Source organism: Chanos chanos, chromosome 13 (genome assembly GCF_902362185.1).
Source record: "Chanos chanos chromosome 13, fChaCha1.1, whole genome shotgun sequence".
In the NCBI taxonomy this organism is placed as follows: domain Eukaryota; kingdom Metazoa; phylum Chordata; class Actinopteri; order Gonorynchiformes; family Chanidae; genus Chanos; species Chanos chanos.
The window spans coordinates 14,249,980-14,264,491 of record NC_044507.1 but is presented as its reverse complement, the minus strand read 5'-3'; the positions used below and the strand labels follow the sequence as shown (position 1 = coordinate 14,264,491).

General features: G+C 46.3%; 1 protein-coding gene across 1 annotated transcript in view; it reads right to left on the bottom strand.

The window, feature by feature from the left end:
- The window catches only part of bahcc1a (BAH domain and coiled-coil containing 1a), a 56,336-nt gene that overhangs the window by 30,188 nt on the left and 11,636 nt on the right, over positions 1–14,512 (bottom strand). The gene's annotated exons all lie outside the window — the stretch shown is intronic.

Here is a 14,512-nt window from a genome sequence, read left to right as displayed (position 1 = left end):
TGCGTCTGTTGACCGCTATTGGCTATTTCTCTTAGTTCCCTGTCCCCTCAACTGCCTGACCAGACCGCTTACTCCCAAGGGTACGTCTCTGCTCAGCTCGGAGGTCGGCAAGTAATGTCTGACAGATCTACTGCCTGGGGTGCCCCCCCGCCCCCACCCCCACTCCCCTACAGCAGCCCAAAGACATTAGAGCAAAAGCCTGGTCTCCTCACACCTAGACAGACACCTCATATCACAGCTGAGTGCACACTTTCTCAGGCTTTCTCCTCCTCTCTCTCTGTCTCTCTATCTCTCTCTCCCTCTCTCTCTCTCTCCCTCTCCATCTCTACTCCCTGGTGTTCCCTTCCCAATTTCTCTTGCTCTCCATTATCTTATTTTTTCAATCTCTCATTCTCCTGCCCTCTATCTCTCCCTGAACACTGCTCCATTTCTCTCTCTCAATCTCTGTCACTATTTTCTTCCATACCTTTCTCTGTCATTCTGGAACTTTCCACTCTCTCTCCACCACACTCATCACTACCGCTCACTCTGCAAAACATTGCCTCAGACAGATTCAATACTATAGTTTCAACCTTATAGACTGGACGCATGCTATTCAGACTCAGAGTTACAGAGAAATTCAAAAATACAGCCTTAACCTTACAGACAAACTTAACGCAATGTGCTCAGTCACGCAGACAGACAAAATTGGAATTACTTCAGTCTACTTGAATGACTCAATGCTACAGTGTGTCAGCTACATACAAAACCAGAGAGACAGGCTATAATTGTTACATTCATTTCATAATATTCAAAATGTTATAGCTTTACACAGATTTATTCTGTAGTTCATGCAAAAAGTCTTCATTCATTCCCAGTTGTGTTGTATCTACAGTCATCCGGGCATCAGTACTCCAATGCGATAGGTTGAGTCTAATGTAGTGACTGAGTGCCATAACCTCAGTCTAACAAACAAACTCAGTTTTATAGCTTCAGTCCTATAGAGAAGACTAGTGCTATAATTACAGACATATAGACTGATTCAGTGCTATGGCTTCAGCCATATAAACTGCCAGAGTGTACTTACTCCCTCCCCCACCCAGGCCTCCACAGACACACACACGCGCGCGCACACGCGCACGCACTCACACACACACACATACTCTTGCTCTGTTTGCCTTGGCCCTTTAATAACCACAGCAGCGGTGCAATCGTTCCGGCGCTCAGCGAACTGTGTGCTTAACTAGACAAAGATGAGTAATTGACCATTCAGAGTAACGCTTCTGTAACTGGCCACTGATTGTCTATTATCCATTATGAGAGAGAAAGACTGAATGACCGAGAGAAAAACACACACACACACACACACACACACACGCACACAGACTACACACTGATTAAGCACTGCTTAAACTGTGTTCCCATTATGCTTTCCGGCACATGTAACAAAAGGATCCTTCTCCCCGCACATCCATTCCCCTAAAGTCATCTGCTGCACAACGTCATGAATATTCATGAGTCTCTGTGGATAAGCACAAACAGTAGACATGCATGTAAAACACAGCAACTGTATCAGATACAGAACCGTGACAGAGAGAGACAGAATAGAAGAGGTGTAAACCAAGCTGGATCCAAAAACATGATAAAGCATGTTTTTTGCCATTCTCAACTTCCATGCCTTTTTTAAACACTTTTTTTTTTCATTACACAAGCTATTTCCTAACTTTTTACTGGTAAAAGATTTGAAGTTAAAGAGCTTTTAAGTGACTTCAAACAGGCACAATATTTTCACTCACTGTCACTGGTCTACATGCCATAAATTTCCAGAAACATCTATTATTCCACATTATCGAGATCAGCCGGCTGCTCCACTTGGACAGTACATCCGTGGAAAAACACAGAAAATACGTTCACACACCCCGCCAAACATGTTTATAGACTCCTGAACTCAGCCACATGCAAAGCCAATGAGCTCATATTACACACACACACACACACACGAAAAAAACCACACACACACACACACACACAAAAACCCCATACGTTAACAGTCAGGGTCCTTGACACGTGGACATATTGTCGAACGCAAACAAAGACCAGACACTTCTCTTTGTAAAGCTAACGGTGTTGCTCGTGTGAAACAAAACATGAATGTACTGCTGTCAGAGGCAATTAAGTAAGATTACGGAGGCTACGTAGAGGAAAGAGCAAATACCTCTCACTAATGTAAACACTCTAAACGTGGTAGCCGTGTGTGTCTGTGCTGCTCATGGCACACGCTTAGACGAAGAGTCGCATCTTTGCTTCCGGGGGTGGGGGAGCGGGGGGTGGGTGTTAAGAGGGGGGGTGGTGGCGGGTTAAAGTTTTGGGGATGTGAGTAACCCTGGTCTCTTTCCTGTCCCCCTCGACTCCACGGAAAAGCCGTGAGCAGCAGCTGAAGGTAAAGTGCAGTAGATTAAGAGGTTCAGACAAGATACAGAGGAGAATAAGTGTACATACACACATCCTCCTAATCCACATTAATCAGCCAATCCTCCTGCATTATTAACAGATGAGCCACTGAGAGGGAGAGAATGAGAGAGAGAGAGAGATGTACAGACAGAGAGAGAGAGAGAACGAGAGAGAGAGAGAGACGTACAGACAGAGAGAGAGAGACTGAGCAATGTACTTACACATGCTCTCTTAAACACACTCTAGAGAGGTGTGGGCCGGGTTTTTTCCATGTGCTTAAGGAATAAAGAGCAAAGGGATGAGAAAAGAGGGGGAAAAAAGAAACAAACGTGACAAGGTGAATGACTAGTACCAAGTTGGCCACGAGTGTCGCCCAACGTGAACTTCCCAGCAGTGAGTCAGACACTCACAAAAGCTGAGTAATTCCTTCTCGTTCTCCTTCATTCGCTCTCTCCGTCTCTCTCCTTCACTCTCTCTTTCTCACTCTCCCGGGTGCACTCGATCCAAGCAGCGCAGCAGTGTCTACCAGCAGTAGCATCAGATCTCCCAGTCAGCACTCCGTCCCACACCGACACAGCAGATACTCACACCCCCTCTCTCCCTCTCTCTCTCTCTCTATCTGTCTGTCTGTCTCTCTTTCTGTCTCACACACACACACACACACACACACACACACACACACACACACACACACAGGGTGTTTTCCCACCTCCCTCTTTCTCGTCCCACACTCTTCACAGTAAAACAGTACCACAGTTCCCATAGCTCCACTCTCTCCAGCCCTGTGATCTCCCAGTGCATGACCTACTCTCCTGCCTGAGCTGAAACTCTGAGGAGAAAGTAATGATCTCAGCAGCGGAGGTGGAAACATAGCGACTGGAGGAGCAGTCCAGGAGCGTCTGCCAACGAAAGCATGTCGTAGAGAGAGAGAGAGAGAGAGAGAGGAGCTGGGCGTGAGAACATAAGACCAAGGCCCACGCCACTGTTTGTTTAGCAGCTTATTAAAAGGATGACATGGCTTTGCAGAGCTACAAGAGGCTAAGCCAGAGCTTGTAACGTCGTGTTTTTTTTTTTGTTACGCTCCTTGAACCAGCCCCCCTCTCCCTGTTTATTTACTCCTCTGTTAAAGGGTCTTAAGTGGTGCCAGTGGAGATTGTGTATGGGCACTTAAGAAAATCGGGTCATGTACATCCTAATCGGCGCTGATCCTGGACAGCGATGGAGATTAATCCCATTAGAGAATTAAGGAGGGGGGGGGCAACATTTAGGAGATAGCTCCTCCTCCTTACCTCTATAAACACACTAACAGATACATGATTCACATCCTCACCAACACTCAAGTCCTCACAATGTGACACACCTACATAAAAAGGTCCACACACACAAACACATATACACGCACACAACATCCAGACCTCACATTCCCTCCCAAAAAGTGCTGTAGATGGACCCCCTGTACGGCATAGCCCAGTCAAAGCTGCCCACCCCTGTCTCAGTCACTCACACGGTCCCATCACCCAGACAGACGCCCAACCGTCAGCCAGTAACCAGCAGGAAGTCAGGCAGCTCAGGAGGGGGGCCTCCAAGTATTCCGTTGTCATGGGGACAATAAGGGACGAACGGTCGCCGTGGAGAATGCGGCCGCATACAAAAACCATACGATCTGTGGGCAGCTCCAGCCTGGCCACAGCGGAGGAGAGATTTAACACACAGATATTTAACAACATTCGCATGTCATCTCTCCAACCTGGACTACAGGCTGTCTGAGAGGGCCAGGGACTGCTCATATTTGGACATGCTTTAGCACTTTTTGTGCTCAGTCGATGCGTGTGTGTGTGTGTGTGTGTGTGTGTGTGAGTAGGAGGAAATATTAATCTGTAACAGTTCAGATTGTTAATCCTCGCTGATGTGACACTTATGCTATTAGAAGTGGCAATAATGGAGTTCATTAGGTGTCTATACCAGTAGAACTACATGATAACAGGATGTACACCGACAGAGTGGAAAAAATGAAAAAAAAAAATTAATGTACACCCACTGTTCTCATGCTTTTTATCTTTTTACTCACCACATCAATATTCAAATGTGTATAAATACACAAATTCCTATGACCACTTATGCAGAGTATACACACAAACATACTTTGATACACTTTACCACAGAATAAACACCAGCACATACTCCAATAAACCACTGCAACAGCTGTCATTTCAGTATAACTGTTATCTGGGTCTTCCTAATCAAATAAAGTGAAGTGAGAGAGAGAGAGAGGGAGAGAGAGGGAGAGAGAGAGAGAGAGAGAGAGAGAGAGAGAGAGAGAATCGTACAACACCAGCATGCTGGTATGACTGTTGAACCAACTTGTTATTGATGCCACACATATACACTCACAGAAGGAGGGAGAGAGAGAGGGAGAGAGAGAGATGGAGAGAGAAACACGTTTGCAGTCCCTGACAGAACGGCGAGGAAGAGAGCTCATACATTCCACGTGCTCAGACTATAAACCGTAAACATGAGAATTAAAGCAACCAACTCAAGAAAAATAGAGCAGCATCATTCTTTCCTAACTCAGTTGGCTTGATTACTGTCAGCGTCAAACAGTAGTCCTAAAGAAACAAGATTCTATAAACTTCATACTCAAAACTAAACGGCTGCTACTGACAATAAGAATCGACTATTAGATACAGCACTAAAGGCAGCAATAAAAACAAACCAGCAATAACAGCACATTTTAGGAACTTGTGACAGCAAGTCACAGACTTACCCAGTACAAACATGCTGTTGGTTTTGTCAGTAAAAAAAAAAAAAAAAAAAAAAACGTCTTTTTTTTTTTTCCTTCCAAAAAGATTTTTGAAAACGCGGGCACAAAAAACCGAACACGCTGAAACACACGATGCCTCAAACTCCCATGTCCAAAAAGGATTCAAAACAGGCTGCAGACTTCGGTCCAAGACAGCGCCTTGAAGAGTCCCTCCCGAGCCAAACGGCGAAGCCGGACTGCGTACGCACAGACGCCTTCCACAGACTGAACCCGGAGCCCAGTGACTCAGTGCATACTTCCTCACAATAAAACAGAAGAAGGAATTTCAAATGGCTACTAAAGTGGGGGGATTTCCTTTTAACAGTCAAAGTCATCTTGAAAACATTAAAAGTACTGGTAGCCAAATTCCTCTTGGTTTTTTGGAGACAAGTGGGACAGCGGCTCTGTTTTTAGGCATCTTACTCTTTTGCATTAGGCTAGTAGAGGGAGTGGACCCCCCCAAGGCTGTGGGTAAATGTGTGTGTGTGTGTGTGTGTGGTGTGTGCGTGTGTGCGTGTGTTTGTGTATGAATGTTTGTTGGGGGGAAAAAAGGGGGTTGTGCTTGATCAGAAGCAGAGAGAGGGAGCCGAGCTGGATTCGATCCCAGTTCTTTGAGGGGGGGGGGGGGGGGGGGGGGGGGGGAGGGGGGGGGTGGGGGAGGGCAGCGGAGAGACGCACACACCTCCGTCTCTCTCCACGTTCTGCATGCTTGTACAGTGAGTTTTTTGGTGGATGCGGTCAGTCCGGGGGTGGTAGTGAAAGGGGGGGAGGGAGGGAGCGAGGGACCAGGACAGGAAGGGCGTGTACTGTAGGTAGTGTTTAGAGGAGTGGGAGTGAGTGAGAAAAGAAAACGTTCCAGATAAGGATTGAGGAAGTGTGTGGGGAGGGGGGGTGTTGGGGAGGGGGGTTGCAAATGAGTGAGAGATAGAAGCACAGCCAACGAGCTGATGTTGGCAGTTTGTGTTTGCACACTGGTGGTTAGCCATTCACACTACAATCAAAGAAGGGAGGTGAAAAGAAAGGCTCTCTGGCTTTTTTTTTTTTTTAAATCCTGTGTAAATAATATGCGCACACAAGGGCAAGCAAACCTAACAACTCACATCAAACAACTATTTATATTCAATTAATTTACAATGTCAGGATAAGGCCATTTATGTTAAAAACATCACCATAACAGGTCGGTCCTGTTTTAAAGGCATTTTTGTTTTGGTTTTGTTTGTTTGTTTGTTTGTTTTTTGGAGAGGTAAGTGGATCATTCTGAGGCTGAAGCTCAGGCAGCTTTGTACTTTAAAGTCTGAGACACAGTTTAATCTTACAAAGCTGATCAAACAGAATGTGATAGCCACTCAGCAAGTAACCTGGACGAATATGCCTCAAGTGTAAGAGTATATGAATGTGTGGAATCAAGAATACACGTGTGTGTGTGTGTGTGTGTGAGGTGGGGAGGGGGAGGGAGGAGAAGAGAGAGAGAGAGAGAGAGAGAGAGAGAGAGAGAGAGAGAAAGAGAGCCCCACTCAGAGCAATGAAGAAGACTGCTCATACATTCCACACACTCATACACACATTACGCCAGTCTCCCTCCTGGGGGCATTAGGCTTCAGGTTTACAACAATTAATCATGTCTAAAGAACTGTATGAAGACACAGTTCTTCCCTTTTTTTCATTATCAGAGAACAGAGAGAGACAGAGAGAGAGAGAGAGAGAGAAAGAGAGAGAGTGAGAGAGAGAGAGAGAGAGAGAGAGAGAGAGAGAGTGAGAGAGAGAGAGAGAGAGAGTGAGAGAGAGAGAGAGAGAGAGAGAGAGAGAGTGAGAGAGAGAGAGAGAGAGAGAGAGAGAGAGAGAAAGAGAGAGAGAGAGAGTGAGAGAGAGATAGAGAGAGAGAGAGAGAGAGAGAGAGAGAGAGAGAAGAGGTGTCTCAAATCCTGCCACTCCTGTGCCAACAGGCAGGAGGACAGACGGGAAACAGTACAGTGTCTGGACGGGATCCTGGAGAAGAGCACTTTTATGGGCCCAGTAAATAAGAGGCTGGACAAGACGTGCCCCGCCACATATTTGCCCAGGAGGAGAACCAAAGGAAACGGAGCATCTCACAGACAATGAGAGCTTTCACACACCGAGCACCGCCCCAGCCCGTGTGTGTGTGTGTGCGTGTGCGTGTGTGTGTGTGTATGGAAACCCAGGTGTTGAGTCAAGACCTTTTTAGCACAGGGACAGAGGGACAAGAGGCGTCCCATGCCGGGACACGAAGAGAGAGAAGAGATGGACAGACCACAGGAAGAGGTCAAGCCAAGAGAGCTGTAATACCAGTGTCATTTCTCTCCTCTGACACACGCCCACGCTCAGCTTTACACAGTGAGTCAGAGCCGCATGTGAATGTTAAGCAACAGCGCCTGAGGTAGAGGAAGCAAATCCAGAGTCCAACCAAGCCGCTACGCACGTGCCCCTAACACTTCTTTTTACGCTCTCACCGTCCTAGCCACACCAGGCCTCTCCAGACTGCCTGAGTGTTGCTTGGACCGGACTGCCCCTTCGCTCTATTTTCTCTCCAAACAAAACTCGTGCGCTTTTTTTTCCCCCTCTCTCTCTCTCTCTCAACTTTTACTTTATTAAATTCCGCTATTCCCCACTAGCACACGCTCATTCACTTTCTTCCCTTTCTTTTTTTTTTCTCTCTCTGCTAATTCCTCCTGTATGGAGCCACATAAAAGAGTTCCACTCAACAGAGACAAAACGAAGCTCAGAGAGATCAAGATAAAGTAGGGACGCTGCATGTCTGTCTGTCTAATTTTACCTTACGCACACAAACACGCGCGCACGCACACACACACACACAACCACACACACACACACACAAGTTAGTCTGAAGAACTGTGGATGGCTGAATCTTTAGTGTGCATTTCAATGGCATGAAATTGTGATTAGCATAGTAAGTCTTATCCTTTTTATTCTCATACACACACACGCACACACTCATACACACACGAACACGCACGCACACACACATAAACACACAAACACACAAATACACACACAAACACACAAAGAAGACGCCCACAGCTGCGTCAGCCCACCTCCCTACAATCCAATCTGCTCTCTTTCCCATGATGTTTCCCATTGGCACCAGAAGGAGAAAATCAGATTTACTCCCCCACAGGGCCCTTGCAGTTGCACTGATATGGAAAATGATTTCAGTGGCTGTTCGAGCCCATAAACGTTATTTCTGTCTCCTCCGTTAATGACACACATTTCTTCCCAGCACGGAGTGTCTCTGGCTAAAGTTGGGGGGTGCAGGGGGGGGGGGGGGGGTCAGGGCCTCCCCTGGATCCCAAAGGATTTGAAGAGTCTCGTACGACTTACATTGAACACACACACACACACCCACACAGACAGACGCACACAAACACACTCTGTGACATACTTCAGGCCCGGATCAAAGCGAACATCCCAGAGAGGAACAGAGAAAAAAAAAAAAAAAAAAGGTTGTGCGGTGTTGGGTCCGAGTGCAAGGTTAACGGGTCAGCACTTCTAGAACAGCTGAAGCCTCCTGATCATTCCTAAAACTGATCAATATTGAAATACATTGTCTGGTATGAGATAATGCACAGAGGTTACAAAGGAGCATTTTAACCCTCGTGGTGAATATTAAAGGAAGAGAACAACAACAACAAAAAAAAAGATGAATCCGCTATGGTGTAGGTGGAGTGGGACTGTACTTCCGGAGCTCAAAAAGCTTTTCTTTTTTTTTTTCTTTCTCTCTCTCTCTCTCTTTCTCAGAACTATTGTTAACCCACCATCTGTTTGAAGTGAGCTGCTCTGAGTCATAACACACAACACAAAAGGCTCCCACAACCTTCTGATTCCTGCAAGCTCTTCTCCTCAAAACTGGATTTTCATGGCTCTCTTGTTCCACTGGAAATATCCCGGGGAATTTTATGGATCTGGTTTGTTTTACCACTGATGACAGCTTCTTGCCCAATCCATTGGTTTCCAATGAAAACGGTGCTGACTAACTCTGTGTGTGTGTGTGTGTGTGTGTGTGTGTGTGTGTGTGTCGTGCCACGTTTTACACCAGTACCTTCCAAGGTCTATACACTGCTGTTGCTCAAACAGAAAAGCCCGGAACAAATGTTAGGCAGAAGTTGTTTTAATCACATTTCTTCAGCTCCTGAACTTAATTGAGGAATTAGAGAGTGGTCTGATCTCCTTGCTTTTCAAGCCTCAGGGTTACCGCAAGACCCCACTACAGTGTGTGTGTGTGTGTGTGAGTGTGTGTGTGTGTGTACAGTCTTTGAGTAGGCCTTGACGCCATACAGTAAACTGTAAAAGTGTGTGAGTGTGTTTTAAGAGAGGTTTATATCCATACCCCACACATATGTCTGGCCCACATCAAAGAGACCCCCGCCACCAAGTCCTGGGTGGTCTCTCTTAGCCTTACGACCAATAAGAGCGAGTGAACAGGTAACCAAGGACAACCGGGCTCTGTGTCTTTCCCTGTCTGCTCAATCAACACAGCGGCTTGATGCCATTAGACCAAGCACTCAGACACAGAATCAGCACAGAGTAGACCATGTATCACGTTGTCTCTCTCTCTCTCTCTCTCTCTCTCTCTCCCTCACACACACACACATGTGCACACACACACACACACACAGTTGCTGATTCTCTCCAGATATCATCTTCCATGGGTAACACATGATACATACAAACACAATATAAAAGCATGTGTTATTCCTGTGTGCTTTAACTCCCCAGACTTGATTTACTCTGAAACATCTCTCCATTTCATTTACCCTCTTTTCCTCTCTTTTTCCCCCCCTCTGTCTCTATCACTCACTCCTTTTCTCAGTTTTCCTGCTCTGTCCTCACACTCTCTCCATCATTTCTCTGTCGTTTTCTCCCTCCCTGCTGCTCTAGTTCCATATTCCTGTCCTCCCTCATCACCTCCCTCTCTTTCTCCTCTTATCATCCGCTCTCTTTCAAAGTCCCCTTTCTCTTTCAAGCTCTCTTTCTTCTTTCCCCTCTCGGCTCGTTCATCAGTTTGGCTCTTGTTCGGAGGACTCAGGAGGCTAATGAACATCCTGTTTTATTGCCAGTCACAGGTTTACCCCTCCCTCTCTCAGACACTAACATAAATCAGTTTCCCAGCATGCACTGGAGCTCCGCAAGCTGGAATGTCCTGTTTTCTAGTGTCCTCCTTCACTCTCAACTAGAACATCTCTGTCCTTTTGTTGGAGGACCATGTATTCATTCACACACACACACACACACACACACACACAAACACACACACGGTCTGAGGCCTGTGACTTCTCCAGGGCGTGTGAGTGTAACATGATAAGACCCTAGTGAAGCCTGCATGATACAGTCCAGTCTCCTGTTCAGGGTTTGTAGCCCGGCCCTCATACCTGCTATCAGAGGAGCAGAGACATAACAGCGCAGATAAGCTAACAGCTATCCGCTAATGCTCCCGTGCTCCGCCGTCATCTGTGAGAACTATCTCGCCGCACTTTACAAGGAGAAAAGGAGACATGCCAGCAACATTCAACCTTCATAAGATTAAACGTGAACGGCCCGTGTGCAACCCGAGGTTGAAACGTGTTCAGGTGGTGTTTGCATTTTATGAAAACAACTTCAAACCGTTACATTAGGTCAGAGAGCAAGCGCAAGCATGTATAAATGAATAATCTAAAATGTTCTACCGCACCGGCCGTTCAGCTAGCCTCTTCTACCCATCTAACGGTTAGTGTAGTGCACTCAAGGTCAGCCAAATCACACAGTAAATTCTTACATGAACAGCCTCTGACAAAGCAGGCCTTAAATTTGACTTATACCCCCTCCCTCCTTCCACTGACACTGGCCATCCCTGGAATGCCATCGGGGCGTCTGCTCAACATCTGCTCCAGCATACTTTAGCGGGGATGAGTAAAATTAGGAGCATTTCCTGCAATAAGCACAGACGAGAGAAGGTCATCTTTACGGACAGCGGGGCAAATGAAGTGTAACATAAAGCAGGATGCCCATTAAAAAAAAAAAAAAAAGGAAGGAAGAAAGAAAGAAAAAAAGCTCCTCTCCACCTGGTTAGGCTTGTGTGAATTTACCAGTGAGGTTGAGGAACAGGGAAAGGAAAAGGAAAAAAAAAAAAGAAAAGAAGAGGAAAAAAAAGAAGAGGCCAAGGTCAAAAGAAAGAGAAAGGAAAGTGCTCTGCGGGTTCTTTCAGCACGGTTATCTGAGTCGTGTGGGGTGTTACTCCGTGACCATGACCGGGTTCCCTCTCCGTGTACTGCAAGGACAGACTGGCTGGGGCTGGGAGGCAGTGGCCAGGTTCAGTCACTGTTACACAGATGCACCACAGCTGTTGTCTAAGAGCCAAAGGCCCAAGGGTGGCTGCCGCAATCAGTGCAGCAAGTGCTGCAAGGCACGGCGCGATAAAACACAGACACAGACACACACACACAGACACACACACACAGACCCACACAGACACACACACACGCACACACACACACACACACGCACACACACACACACACACACACACACAAACACGCGCACACACACACACACACACACACACACAAACACGCACACACGCACACACACACACACACACACACACACGCCAAAAAGCACCTCTCGACTGATTGCTGGGTGAGAGTAGGCAGGGTTTAGACAGAGGGGGGGAGCCGAGCGGTCAGTGATTGGTTTGCTTCAACTTCAACAGTAAGGACCCATATGCTAGTGTTCGTCCTAATGAACACGCTTTCACCTCGACGTAACATGTTTCCTCTCCACTCTCTCACACGCTGAGGTGCTGGCCCATCAGGAAACATTTCTTAAATTTCCCTTCGCGCCAGGCATAAAATATCACAGTACAACCACTTTTCCAGACAACTTCATTTATTTTATTTTTTTCCTGCATCACATTGGCACCAATTTATCTGAAATGAAAATTCCATAACCCCACACACACACACATATACACATACCCCTCGGAGCTATTAAACACCAGCATTTGACTGCGCGTATGTTAACTTAGCTGCCTTTTATAATACACATAGAGCTCTCACTCTCTGCTATAAAACATGTCATCGCTACAGTGCTGGGTGGTGTTGCGGGCTTGTGAAGCAGATTTGGGGAATCTTTAAGGATCAGTCAAAAAGAGGTGGAAGCAGCTTGAGGCTTCCATATGGGTGTCCTCACGCTCCTGGGCCAAAAACCAGCTTTCAACAGCCTGACACATTCAAGCCAGCAGCCGAGGAAGGTTTTGGCCACAACGAGAGAAGGGGGAGAGTCAGACGAAAGGAGAGAAGCGCAGGAACGCAGGAGTTAAAGAGAATAAAAGAAAGTTATTGGGAGTGAAGTGTGGCTGGGGGGGTGGGTGTGGGGGTGGGGCGGGGGGGGGGTGACTGGACTGGTGATTGTTTTGACATGAGAAAGCAGCAAAAGTGGTAAGTGCTCCAAATGAAGATCAAATCTAGACAGACTTCCTCTCTCGTTCTACCTTTCTTTCCCAGGCCCGTCCCCTCTCTCTGTTTCTCTCACTCCCACAATCCGTTACTGCTCTCATGGTCTCATGAACCCTGAGTAATCTTCAGAAAAGAGATTACCAGAGAACTTGCTGGATGTTCCTCCCAATTCCATGGTAAGAAAAAAAAAGAAAAAAAAAGTCGTTTTGGAAACGGGGAATTTGTCTTTATTGGGTCCAGACCAGGACAAATGAACATACAGGACAAATTACAGAGAGTAGGAGTTCCCGAAAAACCCAGCCGTTTTCACAAGCTGCGATGATCATCAAATGGCCAGCAAGTCTGAAGACTGGAGCCAAGTCTCTGTTCGTACTGCCTTGGCTCCTCTGGCATATCTGAGTCATGGTACTGTGCACTCATAGAGTCATCAGAACACAGAGCACAGACACAGGAGGTGATGTATCCACACAGTTTCTGCTTCCAGACCGATTGCTTTAACACAGAGCGAGGCCGGACTGAATTCCATCATCATTACAGCACAAAACTGACGTAGACCAGACGCACAATTAAAAGAGAGATGCTACGATTATTAAGCGCGTTGGGAAAACAGGACACAAAGAATCCGAGTTAAGAGAAAAAGATCCCAAAGGGCTGCTCCTTTGATAAAGAAAACTAACTTTTGACAGGGGGGAGAAAAAAAAGAAAAAAAAAAAAACAGAAGTGCTTTTATTTCATGTTGCCAGTTGAAATGAAAAATCTAAAACGTGTTTGGCGTTGATTAGTTTCATTAGTTCCGTAGTGGCCAGAGCCACAGCGTGTGTGTGGCAGTCCAAGTTGTATACGCATCCTCGTTGTGGGGATGACGTCTCCCTTCTGAGATAAGACCTGAGTTATGTCAACACGGGCAGCACTGGAGGAGTACTGGACCGTATTGACATTTTACGGCGTGGTCTGTTGGCTTGGACTGCAGAGTTTACAATTCATCTGAAGCCTATCCGTGAAAATTTTAACCCTCTCTGAAAGCGCTCTTCCTTAAAACCAAACCGACAAAAAAAAAAAAAAAAAAGAAAAATTTGAAAAAACCTATACAGCTTGACCTTTCTGTTCAGAGACGGAGAAAAATGGGTTCATTTACAGGAGGAGATTTGTCAGAGAGTCCAGATTCGCAGGGACGTTTGCATGTGCATTCCATGCTCAAAGCTTAAGGCTCCCATTTTCTTTTCTTAAGTAGGGCCTAGATTCCTACCAGCTCTCTTCATTGACATCTGAGCTAGAAGGCCACGATTTGCGAGAGAGAGAGAGAGAGAGAGAGAGAGAGAGAGAGAGTGTGTGTGTGTGTGTGTGTATTGGTGCACACCCTCAGCGTTCACTGTGTACAGACTGAGCTATTTGTGTACAGTGAAGGAGAGGGTATATTTACTGTTAGCACCTGAATGAATGAGAGGTACACACAGAACAAGGAGCCCGAGAGAAGAGCTGACCTTCCCCTAACCTTAGGACACACTGACGAAGATGGGAATTTGGCAATAGCAGTTTACTCATACAACCAGGCGTGACCATAAGAGCAACGAGAGGGCAACTTTTCTCTCAGTCCGCTGACTCTCCCCTCCTTTTTTTCTCATCTTGTCTGTTTTTTTTTTTTTTTTTACTCATTCCTTCTCACAGAGATCTCAAAATAAGCAAATCTAGAGCCATAACAACAAACCCAGTTAATCACTTACAGTTGGAGGGCATACCTTGTTCAGTGACATACAACCGCAACAGAAAAACACAACAAGCTCAGGTAACATGTCAACATCTACGACTATTTGCAAGA